Consider the following 18,397-nt stretch of genomic DNA (forward strand, 5'->3'; position numbering starts at 1 on the left):
AGAGCCTACATCATCTGGGGAAACGGTCCCTTTAAATACCATGTGTCAGTAGAGCCTACATCATCTGGGGAAACGATCCCTTTAAATACCATGCGTCAGTAGAGCCTACGTCATCTGGGGAAACGATCCCTTTAAATACCATGCGTCAGTAGAGCCTACATCATCTGGGGAAACGGTCCCTTTAAATACAATGCGTCAGTAGAGCCTACGTCATCTGGGGAAACGGTCCCTTTAAATACCATGTGTCATTAGAGCCTACATCATCTGGGGAAACGATCCCTTTAAATACCATGCGTCAGTAGAGCCTACATCATCTGGGGAAACGGTCCCTTTAAATACCATGCGTCAGTAGAGCCTACATCATCTGGGGAAACGGTCCCTTTAAATACCATGCGTCAGTAGAGCCTACATCATCTGGGGAAACGGTCCCTTTAAATACCATGCGTCAGTAGAGCCTACATCATCTGGGGAAACGGTCCCTTTAAATACCATGCGTCAGTAGAGCCTACATCATCTGGGGAAACGGTCCCTTTAAATACCATGCGTCAGTAGAGCCTACATCATCTGGGGAAACGGTCCCTTTAAATACCATGCGTCAGTAGAGCCTACATCATCTGGGGAAACGGTCCCTTTAAATACCATGCGTCAGTAGAGCCTGCATCATCTGGGGAAACGGTCCCTTTAAATACCATGCGTCAGTAGAGCCTGCATCATGTCATCATGTGTCAGTAGAGGGTGTCGGTGAAATAGTGCTGTGTAAAGACGTTTTGTCAACGTGCGTTTTTCTGAGGAAGCGTTGGAAGTGTGTGTCCGTGGGAGGGCCGCTGTGGTTCCAACCAACCAACATTCAACGGCACATTTGTACTCGGAAATGCACACACGTGCTTGCACACACATGGACCGGTCCTTGTGTGTATGCCTGTCCTCTGCCAGTGTTTTAACGTGTCAGCGAATGAATTATTTCAGAGCAAATGACCATCGAGTCTGTTTAAGCACTTTGCTCCTCATTAACTCAAACAAAGCCCACTTATTACTCCTCTTGCTTCCTCTGTCTCTCTCTCCATCCCACTCGCTCCCTCTCTCTTTCTGACTCTTTTCTAGTTTTCTCCCTCTCTCTTAAGCAGACTGTCTCACACACACAGGCAAATGGAGACATTCATGCAGACACACAGACACACACACACAGACACTCAGAGAGATTGTGGGGAGGCTGACGTTAGCTATATCTCTATGTCACTCAGCAACTCCATCAGGGACTCTACTGATAACAGTTAAGGCTTCTGCCATGAAGCTGCTTTAAAAGGTCATTAGGAGACATGAAAGCAACTTTTCCTTTGTAACTTAGGCTGGGATTCATTTAAACCGGGCATGGCAGCGTTTTCATTGACAGTGTTCATACAGTACAGTGGCCACACACTTCTGACTCTGAAAAGGTGAAAGACATACCAGTGAGGTCAGCAACCTTGTAGATGGAGGTTCTGTCTGTTTGTAGTTTTTATACCTCAGACCAGTCTGGTAGAAGTTCATCATCTGGAAGAAAGTTACTGTGTAAATACTAAGCCTACAATTCTGTTTGGCATACTCATAAGCACTTCAAGAAACTTCAGAGAAGGCATAAATATCGATACAATAGTCTTTTTTTATTTACAATATTATTTTGTATTATTTAATCTTTTTTCAATTTAAATCTTTTCAATTATTTTTATGGTTCTTTACAGTATCTCACAAAAGTGAGTACACCACTCACATCTTTGATTATATTTGATTATATCTTTTCATGTGACAACACTGAAGAAATGACACTTTGCTTCAATGTAAAGTAGTGAGTGTACAGCTTGTATAACAGTGTACATTTGCTGTCCCCTCAAAATAACACAACACACAGCCATTAATGTCTAAACCGCTGGCAACAAAAGTGAGTACACCCCTAGGTGAAAATGTTCAAATTGGGCCCAAAGTGTCAATATTTTGTGTGGCCACCATTATTTTCCAGCACTGCCTTAACCCTCTTGGGTATGGAGTTCACCAGAGTTTCACAGGTTGCCTCTGGAGTCCTCTTCCACTCCTTCATGATGACATCACGGAGCTGGTGAATGTTAGAGACCTTGCGCTCCTCCACCTTCCATTTGAGGATGCCCCACAGATGCTCAATAGGGTTTAGGTCTGGAGACATGCTTGACCAGTCCATCACCTTTACCCTCAGCTTCTTTAGCAAGGCAGTGGTCATCTTGTAGGTGTGTTTGGGGTTGTAATCATGTTGGAATACTGCCCTGCGGCCCAGTCTCCGAAGGGAGGGGATCATGCTCTGCTTCAGTATGTCACAGTACATGTTGGCATTCATGGTTCCCTTAATGAACTGTAGCTCCCCAGTGCTGGCAGCACTCATGCAGCCACAGACCATGACACTCCTACCACCATGCTTGACTGTAGGCAAGACACACTTGTCTTTGTACTCCTCATCTGGTTGCCGCCACACACGCTTGACACCATCTGAACCAAATATACATTTATCTTGGTCTCATCAGACCACAGGACATGGTTCCAGTAATCCATGTCCTTAGTCTGCCTGTCTTCAGCGAACTGTTTGCAGGCTTTCTTGTGCATCATCTTTAGAAGAGGCTTCCTTCTGGGACGACAGCCATGCAGACCAATTTGATGCAGTGTGCGGCGTATGGTATGAGCACTGACAGGCTGACCCCCCACCCCTTCAATCTCTGCAGCAATGCTGGCAGCACTCAAACGTCTATTTCCCAAAGACAACCTCTGGATATGACGCTGAGCATATGCACTCAACTTCTTTGGTCGACCATGGTGAGGCCTGTTCTGAGTGGTTCCTGGTTCCTGTTAAACCGCTGTATGGTCTTAGCCACCGTGCTGCAGCTCAGTTTCAGGGTCTTGGCAATTTTCTTATAGCCTAGGCCATCTTTATGTAGAGTGACAATTCTTTTTTTCAGATCCTCAGCGAGTTCTTTGCCATAAAGTGCCATGTTAAACTTCCAGTGACCAGTATGAGGGAGTGTGAGAGCGATAACACCAAATTTAACACACCTGCTCCCCATTCACACCAGACACCTTGTAACACTAACGAGTCACATGACACCGGGGAGGAAAAATTGCTAATTGGGCCCAATTTGGACATTTTCACTTAGGGGTGTACACACTTTTTTAGACATTAATGGCTGTGTGCTGTGTTATTTTGAGGGGAGAGCAAATTTACACTGTTATAAAAGCTGTACACACACTACTTTACATTATAGCAAAGTGTCATTTCTTCAGTGTTGTCACATGAAAAGATATAATCAAATATTTGCAAAAATGTGAGGGGTGTACTCACTTATGTGAGATACTGTAGTTTGGTTTGGAAAGAAAAGTCAGGTTTCTTTGGTAGTTTCTATGCAGCACAACCAGGGCTAAGCCTTCAAGATCTCAACTTAAGGCATCTGCCATTCAACTATAATAGAGCAATATGAGTTAAAATTGTATTTACAAAACTAAACAAAATATTATTTAAATGAAGTATTCACAACAATTGATGTAATCTGAATAGGCTCAACTCCTTTAGAATTGAGGGGAACATTTGAGGGGAACATTTGAGGGGAACATTTCCCAGATTCTCCTGAGGGGCGAAAGAGAGGAGATGGAGGGAAGCCATGTCATGCTTCAGCTCCATTGGTGTTTGGTTGGAATGGAATGATATGCCGTGACATTATTCCCCAAATGTAAACAGTGAATTGACAAATTCCTGTTTTAGCCTCCAAGGGATAGAAACAGGTCAGCATTTAACAGCAGAGGGACTAGAGATGATGTGTGGATGGTTAGATTGGACAGCAGAGGGACTAGAGATGGTGTGTGGATGGTTAGATTTGTAACAATGTCGCTTCTCAGACACACACACACAAACAAACAAAAGACAAACTTACAGAGAGAAGGAATTAATTTTGAACATTGTGTATTCAGAACCTCCACCTCTGTCCTTAACATTGAAATTATTTCTTACAAATAAAAGGTGGAATTAAAAAGACCCCTGAGTCTTCTCTCTCTCTTATGATATTTATTTCTCTCACTAACTCTCTTTCCTCGCTCCCTTCCCTCCCTCTTTTTTTCTCTCTCTTGTTCTCTCTTCTTTTCCAATTTCTTACCTATCGCAGCTTGTTAAACTGAATTTCATTTTTATTCAAACTGTCTAGTCATTGTGGCTGGAAAGAGAGAGATAGAGACAGAGAGAGAGCAGTCTCTCAAGCTACACGTCAACCTCCACAGTCCTTGAATGGCTACAGTACAAACATCGTTTCGTGTTGGAAATTCACACACATGCCATCACAAATTAAACATGCAGATGAAAGTGACGTCACTGCCTTTTCCGCTTTTGCTTGATTTGGCATGAGCGCGCCTGACCAAACTCGTGATCCGCTGTGAGAGTTGTCCGCCCGGCGAGAACACCGACCTGAACCGTCCCGTCCCCCTTCAAATGTGCATTTTAAGCTAGCGTTGTTAGCAGAGCTCATGTTAGATACTAGGGTGAAAGAATGAGAGTGAATACTGTACATTTCAACTGGGGGAAGTTCAGTTTTGCATGGGAATTGGATCATCTTTTACCTTTATGCATGTAGGTAAGGAACAACAACTTGTTTGAGGATGACTGACAGATGACACATGGATGCTTGGAGCAACAACCTCTGTGTGCAGGTTGAAAGACAGATGGGGGAGATGTGGGAGGACGAGGAGGGGGAGGACAGGAGAGATTGGATGGCAGAAGAGGATGGGGGAAGGGAAGGGAAAGAAAAACGGGATGGAGAGAGTGGCGGAGGGGAAGAGGGAGATTGGGAGGAAGACCTGGTTAGGATTATATAGTTAGGGAATGAGAGGTAAAAGAGTGAAAGTGTGTTGTTTGTGCGCTGAACAGACAAGCGAGTTGATGAGACAGATGCAGGTGAAGAGCAGATGTGGATCAGCAACGTTTATTTTAAAGCAAAACATTTTGAACAGAGACAGAACACAATGGTGAAGACACCATTTAAATGTAATATCTAGCGTCTTGTGCAAAGCCGCACTTCTCCGTTTTTTTCTCCGTTTTGGGAATTGCTGAGACTCCCCTTTGGGCTGAATGTCAATTGTTAACACAACATTTGCACAGTCCAAAGCAACCGGTGAGAAACAAAAATTCAGCACAAAAAGCAGTTGCATCAAAAACACGTGTGCCATTAACTTCTAAACAAGCCTCTGCGTAAAATGGCACTGAACAGGCTGCTGGTGGCTTAGTGGATGTTGGACTGCAACCAATAATTGAGCTAACAGAGTCCCTTAAAGAACTTCCAGAAGGGCAGTAAGACGACTTCCTTTGAGCCGAATGGGAAACAATCAGGTAGCCGACGAAGGGCGCCTTCTCCTTGTCGGCTAGTATAGTCTTCACTCGGTGTCTGCTCCTTGCCGGCTGGTGTGTCTGCTCTGCCGGATATCCAGTGAGACTGTGGAGGGACACTTGTTTTATAGGCGTGAAGTCCACAATCCCACTCGCATGTGACCAAGGTTGTTTCTGATTGGCCAGTACTCACGGGCCGGGCGGGGCTTCTGTGATCGCGGGACAGTCGTATATCATCTCTAAAAATCTATGTTGTCCTGTGTACATGATATTACATTGAATGATTGCTGTCGGGTTAAAGTGTAGATTCTGAGCTTTTGTTTAAAGCTGTTTGTGTACATATTGATTTCGCCATTTAAGAAAGTTAACACTTTTGTTAAGTTTTTAACCTGTTTGAAAGCACCAGAAGCATTGGGACAACCACCCTGGAGAGGTGTTTCTGTTTGTGTTCCATCACTTAATATGAGCAGGGATAAGAAAACTGTCTATGTCTTGTCTTGATTCTAGGCATTGCGTTTGCCTTTGAAATTTGCTATTTGTGTCTGTCAATATGAGGACCGGATAGTAGAAAGTTAGGGAAGCCATTACGAGGCTGAAAATGATGTCCGGAACATAGACAAAACCTTAGCCTGACTTTGGAACATACATAATTAAAAAGTAATGCGCTGCGGAGCTCAGCCAACCCGAACAACCTCATCCTCAGTGTTTTTGAGGGGAACCAGTGTTTTTGTGAATTTCCAATCCAGCCTCTCTAGTTTGGCTGCTGGAGTCCACTGTAGTGGTCTTTATTGGTCTACAGGGGTTATTTGCTGCTGCTCATCAGCGCTTTCTTCTGCCTCATGATGGCCAACATCACGTGCACTGACACACCTGCTACAGACTCCAAATGCAAATAAAAAGCCCAGAATAAAGACCAGACATTGACGGGTCTCTTGCGAATGCGTTAACAGTGCAAACAAACACACCGTCCTAATAAGAGACAGCTGTGAAGCCAATTATGTAAATAGTTTTGGTACCCTAAAATGAAGTGTGTAGAAAACGTGAGAAACACTGTGAAAATGAAGCCGACGTTCTTCAATTCAACCCCGCTGTCGTTTCATTATTTCCAAGGGCTGGAATACAGAATTTGCCTGAGCCTTGTCTTGTCATACTTCTGTGGCTCTTGCTGGTTGGGTTTCAGAGAAAACGGGTTTCGGTCTTGACTTTCCCGCCCATCCTGTGGAGTTGTTGAGCCGAGTCTGGGCCACAGCCTTGAAATGGACACAACGCAGCTGGGAAGGGAGAAGACGGGGTTAAAAAGGAGTACATAAAAATAAAACCACTACTGTTTTTTTATTGAAATTCAACCATGGACTGTTGACTGTTGTATGACATTATCTCCTTTTAACATGGCGAATCTCTAAAAGTGCATCGTGCTTAATGATCAATGTATGTGGTTCAATACAGAGGAGATCGTGTGGAAGTGTGCTTTATAAATGTCTTGTAAGTAGCATACAGCAGAACCGTTGAATCATCAATTGTCGTGAACATGATTTCATTTAAATAACATTTACAATTTTCAATACACACTGTCAACAAGAAACTGCCGATGCGCATCCAGCACTTTGGTTCGACCCCTGACCAGGAAGGAGTATAAACTCACTGACAGTGTTGTTTACCTGGTAACTAACATGGCACTCTTCAAGTCTGTTCACAGAGCTGTAAGGATGTACAGAACCAGGATTCTTTCTGGTTCAGAGTGTAAAACGCCCCCCTCTACGCAAATCTCGCAACAGGTTTCGTTCATCTAAAGGACGCTGTTGCAGTGTACAAATGGCACATGGTTTCATTTGGGATGCAGACATTTCCTGTTCTCCCCTGATTGGTGTTCCAGGGTGGCAAAAGTCCCCTGGACTTGGAGAGAATCAAGGCTGCCTGTCTGGTCACTGACTGTGCAGTCAGGCCTGAGACGGTTACTTGATGTGATTCGATGAAGTCTTGTGAGATCTGGAATGTCTCTGTAATCCCTTCAGCCTAAAACTAGACTGGAGCACCTGAATCAATCCTTCGTCCTTCATCTTCCCGTCCAGCTGTCTTTTTCTTTCCACAGGTAAAACTCATTGAGTCTGTTTGTCCGGGCACACTTTGAAAAAGGTGTGTTGTGAGACGATTCCAGAATTCAAGAACAGACAAATTGAGAAGGAACCTTAGAGAATGAAATTCGAGGCTGTGCAGTGCTTTAGTTGAATTGCCCTGTTGCAGAGAGACAAACAACCACTTTCTTTGTTTTCAGACACTGCCTATTGTTTTTGCTTTACAAAACGAGTTGTACTCTGAGGTCGATTCGCATGATTCTTCTAAATGTTCTTAGAACTAAAATGCATCCCAAATGACACCTTACACCCTACATAGTGCCTTCGTGGGCCCTTTTAGAGCCATTTGGGAGGCGCGATGTTCCCGGAACAGTTAGGAGAATTGTTGAAATTGACCTCAAAGTACAGCTGGTTTTCTAAAGCAACAACATGACTCACAATGTACAGAGAAAAGGGAGGCAGGGAAGAAGAGGGAGAGAGACAACGGTGGGACGGAATGAGGGAGAGGCAGGAGCGGAACAGAATTGGAAGAGAGGAGGAAAGAGGAGGAGGAGAGAGAGGGAGAGGAGCAATAGGAGGATTAGAGGGAGTCCTAAGATCCACCAGAGGAGTGTGTTGCATACTAAACTGGGTCTCCCCTGGTGATTATACTACGATTTGCTTGGTTCAGTCACTGTGGTTTCACGGTCTGGCTTCATGGTGACACGGGGGTGGACGGGGCTTATGTCTCGCTGGCATGTTAGCGTGTGCATGTTAACGGTCATCCATGACCAAGTCGGCACCATGTCTTTCCTTTGTGCCAAATTCAGAAAGGGAAGTTTGGCCAGTGCCTTCCTCCTGTTCGGTGCCCTGCGTTCATATTGTCCCTGAACCGCGTCAAAGGGGTTAGGGATTCAATTAAGGTTTGAGGTTGGGATTGGGATTAATGTTAGGTGTTAATTCTGACAGGCTAACTAAAGGATTAAGGTTAGGTTTAGGGTTAAGGTTAGATATTTATTCTGACTTGTTCAGTGAAGAGTTCGGTTTAGGGCTCCTGTTAAGTGATTAAATGAAGATTTAAGGTAAGGATTAAGGTTTGGTATTTATTCTGACAGGTTACATCGGGGAGAATGGTTTTAGGAATTAACTAACGGTAAAAGTAAAGGTTACGGTTAAGGTTGTGCATTCATTCTCACTGGTCAATAAAGGATTTTGGTTAGGGTTATGAAAGATTAGGATAGCAGCTATTCAATTTAAATGGCTAATTTAAGGTTTAGTGAAGGCTTGACATGAAACTGGCTGTATGTAATTCCAACAGTGCTCACCTCTGCCCCTAGAGGTGGTTTTCAGGTCAGATATGGAAGTTAACCCCATCTGGACATGCGTGAATAGATGTGGAACTGGTGTGATCTGGCTGTGGTACAACTTTACTAATGTAAGACACACGCTGAAACGCAACCACATTGACACACACACACACACACACACCCCAGATGGTAGAGTGTGTTTTGGCCTCCGGCTCATGCCTCAGGCTGAGTTCCAGCCTGTCAGACAGTTCTGATCACACACTTTCTGATACAACACGGCACACATCATTTATTAAACAGCCACGCATTCAAAGATACACACATACACACAAGGGTGCACCTATATACATATATACATAAATGTTTTTACGTAAACGCAACCCCGTTCCCAAAAAATTTTGGGACAGTGTGCAATGGTGTGAATATCATGAATCCCTATATTTAATTGATAAAAGTACCAAGACAACATATTAAATGTTGAAACTGAGAAATCATATTTTTAGGGGGAAAATACATGCCCATTTCGAATTTAATGCCAGCAACACGTTTCAAAATGTGGGAACAGAGGCATGTTAACACTGTGTTGCATCACCTCTTCTTTTACCAACTCTCTGTACGCATTTGGGAACTAAGGAGACCAATTGGTGTAGTTTTGAAAGTGAAAACTTTTTCCCATTCTTGCTTGATACAGGATTTCAGCTGATCAACAGTTCTGGGTCTCTTTTGTCGTATTTCTCGTCTCACAATGCGGCAAATGTTTTTTAATAGGTGACAGATCTGGACTGCAGGCAGGCCTGTTTAGCACCCATACTCTGTTACTACGGAGCCATGCTGTTGTTATACGTGCAGAATGTGATTTGGCATTGTCTTGACATTATCTTGAAATAAGCAAGGCCTTCCCTGAAAAAGACGTTGTTTGGATGGCAGCATATGTTGCTCCAAAACTTGTATGTATTGTTCAGCATTGATGCTTCCTTCACAGATGTTGCCTCCCATGCCATGTGCATTAATGCACCCCCATACCATCACGGATGCTGGCTTTGAACTGTGGACTGACAAGCCGGATGGTCTTTCTCCTCTTTAGCCCGGAGGACGCAGCATCCATGATTCCCAAAAATAATTTCACATTTTGATTTGTCAGACCTCAGGACAGTTTTCCACTTTGCCTAAAATTAGCTTGGGCCCAGAGAAGGCAGCAGTGTTTCTGAAACTTGTTCATATATGGTTTCTTATTTGCATAGTAGAGTTTTAACTAGCATTGGATGCAGCGACATACTGTGTTAACCGACAGTGGTTTTTGGAAGTGTTCCTGAGCCCATGCAGTGATGTCCACTACAGAATCGTGTCTGTTTTTAATGCAGTGTCGTCTGGGGGCCAGAAGATCACAGCCATCCAATATTGGTTTTCGGTCTTGACCCTTGCATACAGAGATTTCTCTGGATTCTCTGAATCCTTTGATGACATTGTGTACCGTTGATGATGAGATCCCCAAACTCTTAGCAATTTTATGTTATTTTAACGTTATTCTTACATTTTTGCACTGTTTGCCTGTGCAGTCTTTCACAGAGTGGTGAACCCATTTTTACTTCTGACTCATCCTCTCTGGGATGCTCTTTTTATACCTCATCATGTAGCTGACTTGTTGCCAATTAACCTAATTAGTTGTGAGATGTCCCACCAGGTTTTTGTTAGCATTACCCAACTTTTCCAGTCTTTAGTTGCCCCGTCCTAGTTTTATTTTTATGTTGCTGGCATCAAATTCAAAGTGGGCACATTTTTCAAGAAACAACATTTCTCAGTACTATTTTCTATTGAATATAGGCTTTAAATAATTTGCACATCATTGCATTCTGTTTTTCTTTACATTTGACACAGCATCAACACTTTATTGGAAACGTGGTTGTACATGAACTGTACATAATTAGATGTAGTTGGGAGAGAAGAATTAGGTTTAGTAGAGTTAGTAGGTTTAGTGTAGTTGGGTAAGGGTTAGTAGAGTTAGATTTAGTAGGGATAATAAAGTTATGTTTAGTAGAGGTAGTAGGTTTAGTGGGGTTAGTAGGGTTTAAGTTTAGTAAGGTATGGGTTTGTAGAATATGGGTTAGCAGTGTATGGGTTAGTAGGGTTAGGTTTAGTAGAATATGGGTTAGTAGAATATGGGTTAGTAGGGTATGGGTTAGTAGGGTTTCAGTTAGTAGAATATGGGTTAGTAGGGTATGGGTTAGTAGAGTTAGGTTTAGTAGAGTATGGGTTAGTAGGGTATGGGTTAGTAGAGTTAGGTTTAGTAGAATATGGGTTAGTAGGGTATGGGTTAGTAGGGTTAGGTTTAGTAGAATATGGGTTAGTAGGGTATGGGTTAGTAGGGTTAGGTTTAGTAGAATATGGGTTAATAGGGTATGGGTTAGTAGGGTTAGGTTTAGTAGAATATGGGTTAGTAGGGTATGGGTTAGTAGGGTTAGGTTTAGTAGAATAAGGGTTAGTAGGGTTAGGTTTAGTAGAATATGGGTAAGTAAGGTATGGGTTAGTAGGGTTAGGTTTAGTAGAATATGGGTTAGAAGGGTATTGGTTAGTAGGGTATGGGTTAGTAGGGTTTCAGTTAGTAGAATATGGGTTAGTAGGGTACGGGTTAGTAGAATATGGGTTAGTAGGGTATGGGTTAGTAGGGTACAGGTTAGTAAAATATGGGTTAGTAGGGTATGGGTTAGTAGAATATGGGTTAGCAGGGTTTCGGTTAGTAGAATATGGATTAGTAGAATATGGGTTAGTAGGGTTAGGTTTAGTAGAATATGAGTTAGTAAAGTATGGGTTAGTATAATATGGGTTAGTAGGGTATTGGTTAGTAGGGTATGGGTTAGTATAATATGGGTTAGTATAATATGGGTTAGTAGGGTTAGGTTTAGTAGAATATGAGTTAGTAGGGTATTGGTTAGTAGGGTTAGGTTTAGTATAATATGGGTTAGTAGGGTATGGGTTAGTATATTATGGGTTAGTAGGGTATGGGTTAGTAAAATATGGGTTAGTAGGGTATTGGTTAGTATATTATGGGTTAGTAGGGTATGGGTTAGTAAAATATGGGTTAGTAGGGTATGGGTTAGTATAATATGGGTTAGTAGGGTATGGGTTAGTAGGGTATGGGTTAGTATAATATGGGTTAGTAGGGTAATGGTTAGTATAATATGGGTTAGTAGGGTATGGGTTAGTAAAATATGGGTTAGTAGGGTATGGGTTAGTATAATATGGGTTAGTAGGGTATGGGTTAGTATAATATGGGTTAGTATAATATGGGTTAGTAGGGTATGGGTTAGTATATTATGGGTTAGTAGGGTATGGGTTTAGGAGACTGTCCATAATTCATTATAAACACTGTACACATGGCAGCTTTCATTTAGCCAACATTGACTCCCTTCTCTATTTCCTATTTCCACACCCCAACCCCCCCCCTCCTCCCTGTCGTCTGTCTCACCCCCCATTCCCTCTCTGTTTAATCCTCCATCCCCAGAGCAGAAGGGGATCAGGTGTTTCCTCCCCCCCCTGTCGTCAGTCACTTAGACAGAGAGAACACTTGTTATCTTTCATGTTGAAGATGAAGAAAATAAGGTCAAATGGATGAATAGAGAGACTGAGAGGGAGTGGACGGGAGGTGTGGAGGGAGTGGACGGGAGGTGTGGAGGGAGTGGACGGGAGGTGTGGAGGGAGTGGACGGGAGGTGTGGAGGGAGTGGACGGGAGGTGTGGAGGGAGAGAGGCATAGCGGGAGGGAGGGGGACAGGAGGAAGGTGGGGGGTGTAAGCGAGGAGTCCTTAGTTTAGTGTCAACGTGTTTACCTGCTCCCTCTCCCCAACTCACACACACACGCACACACACACACACGGGAGGGCGTGAGGCGAGACAGCAGCTGGAGATGGTAAATCCCTAACGGCCCGACCAGTTTAGAGTTGGCAATCAAAAAGTGTCTGATGAACTGACAGAGTGTGTGTGTGTCTTTCATGTGTGTCTGTGTGTTCCTGTGTACCCTGCACCAAAGCACATTAAATGTGCTTTTTCATGCAATGGTGCGTGTGTACCTGATGAATTGATGGAGTGTGTAAACCTTGTTCTATCAGTTGAAAAGGTCACAGTAGCATTTGTTTTTCCTATGACAGTGAACAGGCGAACGGGTTGGACGCGCGCGCGCGCGCACGTTGTGCACGTCACTCAGCTGTAGGCCTCTCTCATAGGACAGAGGGTTACACTGTTTTTCTCTCCATGTGAGCTGATTTGTGTAAACGTATAACAAAAACATCTAGTATTCAAAGAGAAATCCTAGTCAAGACATATACATTATTGAGGTGGAATCATCCCTTGTCAAAAAACATGACGTACTGAGATGAAATCCTCCCTTACTCAAAAAAACATGAAGTACTGAGATGAAATCATCCCTAACTCAAAAAACATGACGTACTGAAATGAAATCCTGCCTAACTCAAAAAACATGAAGTACTGAGATGAAATCATCCCTAACTCAAAAAACATGGAGTACTGAGATGAAATCATCCCTAACTCAAAAAACATGAAGTACTGAGATGAAATCATCCCTAACTCAAAAAACATGGAGTACTGAGATGAAATCATCCCTAACTCAAAAAACATGACGTACTGAGATGAAGTTATCCCTAACTCAAAAAACATGAAGTACTGAGATGAAATCATCCCTAACTTAAAAAACATATGCAGTATTGACATGGAATCACCCTCCATCTCAGTAACACATATACGTTATAAATGACACATTGACTTGAGATGGAATCTTCCCTAGTCCAAAGACATGTAATCATCCCCAATTGAAAATGGAATTCTATTGAGGAGTCATCCCTAGTTGAAAGACATGCGATATTGAGATGGAATACTCTGTAGTCAAAAGAAATACATTAAAAAAGGATGGGTTCCTTTGGAAATCCTATGAGGATTCTAGTAGAAATCTTGCAGGATTGGGGCCTTAAACATTTCACAAAAAAATTCCAAAAATACATAGGAGAGAAACTCCAGAGAGAAACCGATAGGATTGGTTCTTATAAACATTTCACCAAAAAATACAATATGAAAACTCTAGAAAGAAACCGATGGGATTGGTTCTTAAAAACATTTTACAAGAAAACATCCAATATTAAAACTCCAACAGGAATTATTTAGGATTGGTTCCAAATCATGATAGAAAACCCTAAAGGATTGACTAGGGGTAAATATACAATGCATACTGTAGATTGTATGTTCTTTCTCCAAAGCAATGCTTGCCGCCAACTTGGCGTACATTTCAGCTACCATATTGACGCCTTCTGCATGCACCACACACACACACACACACACACACACACACACACGCGCTTCCATTTAATACACTTCTGAGGTGACATTTAAATGGAAAAATAATCTTTATCCATTCCTGGAAGCTAGACACACAAGCTATGACGATATGTGATAGAGGCTCTGTGTGCTGTATTGTGTCATCGCTGCATATCTTAATCTGAAAATAATACATGGGTGCATGTATGAGTTAAATGACCGTGAAATGAACAAACAAGCACTCGCCTGTAGCACAAGTGGAACCCTATTACCTTAATAGTGTGCTATTTTTGACCAGGCCCTACACAGGGGGAATGGACGCCATTGGTGACCATTTCCCTTATTCGTGGATCCAAAAGATGAACGAAGTGCGAAGAACGGAGACGCCGTCTATGTTGCCAGAATGTTTTCCTGAAAGTTGTGGGTATGTTGTCAGCGTACGCTGGCGTTTTGCCTCGGCTGCAGGGCGTGTCAAGTGCTATCTAAACATTTGCTAACATTTACTATTTGATGCCGTGTTGTATAGTGTTGTGTAAACCTTGCTCGAGTATGTTGGTCTGCAGTCTGATGTGTAATGCTGCTTGAACGTTTTCTTTAAAGAGCACCACGGTGAACCGGGGACGCTTTCTAATCGTTTCTTATTATCGTTTTGTAAAAAGGACTTTGTGACAACTTCTGATGTGAAACTGCTGATCCTGTTTATCAGATGGTCAGCGTTGAGATTGGAACTACATTTCATTATAGATGTAATTAGCTACATTTTACAGTGTCTTGGTGGTACAGTAGTTGAATTGACAAATGCAGGCATTGTTTCCATTAATTCCTTTCTTTCTTCATAAATAACATTGGGTTATTTAGGGTGGAGAGACAGGGTCAAGGGAGACGCGGGGGGGGGGGGGGGCAAAGAGGGGTACAGGGGACAGGTTGGACAAAGAAGACAGAAGAGCGGGTTTAGCAGTAAGACAGGGAGAATACTGTAGTATATGTAGTGTGGAATAATACCACACACAGCCAACCATCAAACAATTGGTAAAAAAAAAATGTCAGATTGCACTCTTAAACTATTTGCATAATTGCACTTTCCCTCCACCTGGAATATCCAAACTTCCAAAAAAGAACTCTGCTGGTCCCTAATGAACAGAATGGTTTTCATGTTCTAGAATGTTGAGTGGTTTATTTGGAATGTCCTTGGTGGTACTCAGGCTTTTTGTGCTGGTCTCAGTCTCCTCTCAGAGAAGGCATGCAAACCAAGGAGTCCTCATTAGTGTGTGTGTGTGTGTGTGTGAATATGCACTTGTGCATGGGTCTGCGCTCGTGTGTGTGTGTTTCCATTTGTGCGTGCATGTTTGTGTGTACGTGTGACTGTCCAGCTAAATGACACCACTGCCCCCTGCAGGTAGACATTAGAGGGCCTTGGGCGTTGACGGCATGGACGCTTCTCTCTGTTCTCAACATTGCTCTCCCCCTCTCACTCCTTTCTCACACTCACTCTTTGTCTCACTCTCAAATACACACAAACACAGAACACACATACTGTCGATAAACATGGTGTCTACTGTTTGAGCTCTGTTTATGGTGTAAACGTCCTGTGCTGGGAGAAAAAGACCAGAAAGAGTCTTACTTTAATTTGCAGTCCTTAATTGCATACTTTTAATTTGCAGTGCTTCTCATCCAACCGTTTATGAGAGCAACAAGAAAGACAGAGATACGATGAGACTTTCTGTCAGATCACACATCCTGATTACGCTACTGACCCAGTATGAGCTACTGTCAGGCACGTTGAAGAGCACAGCTGAAACAAACGCTCAGCTCAGGTCTTAGCAGGTTCAGCAAATTGCACTAAAGAGAAAAAATACAATTAAGTTGTAAATTAATAATCTTGACATTCTTGGGGGCCTGGGGCCTAGCGTGGATAGCTAATTACATTGTTAGTAGCTTTGTGTCTTGCCAATTCAGGGTTCCACCAGAATTATAGACTTTACTAGCCAAAGTTATTGGGTTACCTGTGAGTTAAGGTTAGCTAGCTAACAATCTCCAGATTGACAGGACTTCAGTAGAATTGCATTATACTCATTTTACTGGGCCCATTCAACCTTCTTAACGACCATCTCATGTAGTTGTTTACCCCTGTCATAACCTATTTAGATCTACTATAGTCTGGGAAGAAGAGATTCAAAGTTTGTAATTTGGCTACACTAGTGTCAGTCTCCATCGAAAGGTAAGCTAACTCTGTAAAAATGGCAAACTGGGCTAACAGAAATGCACATTTATACACTACATACAATATTTTATTGCATTTAAGGACATTCAATCTGTGCTGCTTCTTAACATCTGCAAATGCTGTTCAAAAACAGCCTTCGCCGGCAACAGGTTTTGGACATCTATTTGGCTTAACTACCAACTCATGATATATATATTTTTTTGTTTGATATAAATACTCTGTTATTGTTGTTGATATTTCCGTTAATTGTTTGTTGTGGTCTGTGACAGCGTTTGTAATTTGCAGTTGCTGATATGTTCCGTGTGATGACAAACAGCTCTAATTGCTTGCATTTTCGCTCAGTAATTTGCAAAACTCCTTATTGTTTCATTTTCCCTTAGAACACAGGTGCATTATCACCGGGAATAGCGGTAGCTGACTTGCTAGCTTGCATGTCAATTTCCAGTGTCATCCAATGCTACCGACGAGCTCGTCGTGCTAGTGACATTATGCTACTTAGCGGTGCCGAGTTAGGTGATTTGTTTTCACTGTCATTCGTGCCCGCTGCAGTTCTGTCTCAGGCCTCCGTGATGCACCCAGCTGAGCGCCACAGCTCCAATAATGGAACTGACTGGGTGCTGAGCACCTGTGGTGGTGATGTCTGTTTTTACAACCAGGAAGTGAAATTAGTATATTTATCCTGTTGTTCAAATGGACAGATTGCCTGCATATATTCTCACAAGGCAACAGCTGGTAATTTGAAAACTTGTTGACAATATATAAAGGGCCTTTAAAGATCTGTGACTTTAGCAAATACCACGTATTTATTTATGTTTACTTCCCATTTTGGGCTGGATGTGTAAATGTGCATCGTCTGTAAGTAGGATCGCTCTCATACTTCAGTCAGCCACGACATTTGAGGTTTGAGAGCGAGTGGTGTTGATGACAGGGAGCACATATCGGGTCCTTGTCAAAGCCCTCCGCAGGGATTATGGCGTCATTTGGAACACAATCTTTGATTAGCGTCTGAAGGTTAGTGTTAGCCATGGAAACGGTGTGATTCGTGTGTCACCACAGGGAAGTTCTTCTTCAAATTCCGGGTACTTGCAAAAAGGCTACTGTGTGCACGTGTGTGTGTTTGAGATCCAGGTTCTTGTGTACATGTACTTCTTAACACAGACCGTAAACCCTGGAAAAATAGGTCCCCACAAGGTTTTACAGAAGTTCTCCACTAGGAAAATGGGTTTCCCGTTTAGGGTTCAGGTATAGGGAAAAACGTAGAATTGGGGTTACTTTTAGGTAAAGCAATTGGTTAGGGTTATGTTTAGGAACAGGGCATAGGTAACATGGACTTCTGGATTCCCACAAGGGTAGAAAATCACAAGTATGTGTGATTGAGCAAGACAGTCAAAGAATTGAATGAATTGTTGACTGTATTAGAAAATGTCACAATGATTATTCTCAGTAGTACAGTAATTATATTTCTATATCTGGAGTACATATCTATTGCAAATGGCAAATATCTGCCATCTCAACACACACACACACAGCGATATTAGTTTGCTGATATGTCAATATATGATGTAGTTTATCAAAATGAATGAAATCACTACAGTCAAGACACACACACACACACACACACACATACAGAGGGCATAATGAATTGAGATGTCAGACACATTTTAAGGCAACGTAACAGGAAATTATAATATAGAGACTTTACATCAATAGAAGCATGAGGGACTGGATGAATGAGTAAGGGATGGAGGGATGGATGAATGAGTAAGGGATGGAGGGATGGATGAATGAGTAAGGGTTGGAGGGATGGATGAATGAGTAAGGGATGGAGGGATGGATGAATGAGTAAGGGATGGAGGGATGGATGAATGAGTAAGGGATGGAGGGATGGATGAATGAGTAAGGGATGGAGGGATGGATGAATGAGTAAGGGTTGGAGGGATGGATGAATGAGTAAGGGATGGAGGGATGGATGAATGAGTAAGGGATGGAGGGACTGGATGAATGAGTAAGGGATGGAGGGATGGATGAATGAGTAAGGGATGGAGGGATGGATGAATGAGTAAGGGATGGAGGGATGGATGAATGAGTAAGGGATGGAGGGATGGATGAATGAGTAAGGGATGGAGGGATGGATGAATGAG

Source organism: Esox lucius, chromosome 25 (genome assembly GCF_011004845.1).
Source record: "Esox lucius isolate fEsoLuc1 chromosome 25, fEsoLuc1.pri, whole genome shotgun sequence".
Classification (NCBI taxonomy): Eukaryota; Metazoa; Chordata; class Actinopteri; order Esociformes; family Esocidae; genus Esox; species Esox lucius.